This window comes from Jaculus jaculus (genome assembly GCF_020740685.1).
Source record: "Jaculus jaculus isolate mJacJac1 chromosome Y unlocalized genomic scaffold, mJacJac1.mat.Y.cur SUPER_Y_unloc_1, whole genome shotgun sequence".
NCBI classification, from domain to species: domain Eukaryota; kingdom Metazoa; phylum Chordata; class Mammalia; order Rodentia; family Dipodidae; genus Jaculus; species Jaculus jaculus.
The window spans coordinates 814,073-814,954 of NW_025423386.1; positions in this window are offsets into that span (position 1 = coordinate 814,073).

Consider the following 882-nt stretch of genomic DNA (forward strand, 5'->3'; position numbering starts at 1 on the left):
TTTGTCAACTCATATAATCCTGTGTACAATGGGCCTCATGGAGGAATACCGTAGGTGACTTGGACCTCCAAGTATAGAAATCACATGTGTTGTGAAATAGCCATAGAAATCTCTGACCAGTGAGTGCTGGCATGGCCTGCATTGTTAGTTGCCTTTGTAAATACAGAACAGAATGTGTAGAATAGCCTTCATTGAGAAATAGTATTACCTGACTACTATCAACAATGAAACAGGTTACCCTGTTTGTGTAGTGGATTCAATAGACTGGGAAATTTTGGAAAATGAGGAAAGGGTCGTATTTTTTTTTGGCATAAAATTTGCTGTTTACATATCTTAAAATCTAGAAGAGACACATGTCACCAAAGTAATTTGAGTGCAAAGTGCAGAAAGAAAAAAAGCTGATTCTTCCTAGTAGAGAAAGGTCATTTCAACTACATCATTAAAGAATGAGTATACCTTCCTCTAGTTACATGGAGGGGATGAAATATTCTGAGGAAAAAGAACAACAAGGATGAGTATCAAAAGCTGGGTCATGGACATCTTGTCTCAATTTAACACTATCAACACAAATACATCTAAAGTCCTCAGTACCTGTTACAGTTGCAAGGTGCAATGGGAAGATGTTTTTGAACACTGAGTCTGCAGATGGTGGTGAGGTTTGGGGAAGTTATGGCACCTTCAGAGCTTTGTTGGAGGAAGTAAGTCATTGGGGGCAGGGGTCAGCCTTGTGGTATGATACTCGGGCTTCACTTACTATGCATGCCTTCCTGGTACTTAATGCAATGAGATGTGACAGTTTGTGCTGCCATGACTTCCCTGCAAACATAGCCTGATGCACTGGAGCTGGAAATTTAAATAGCTTGGTGTGGTGGTGCACACCTT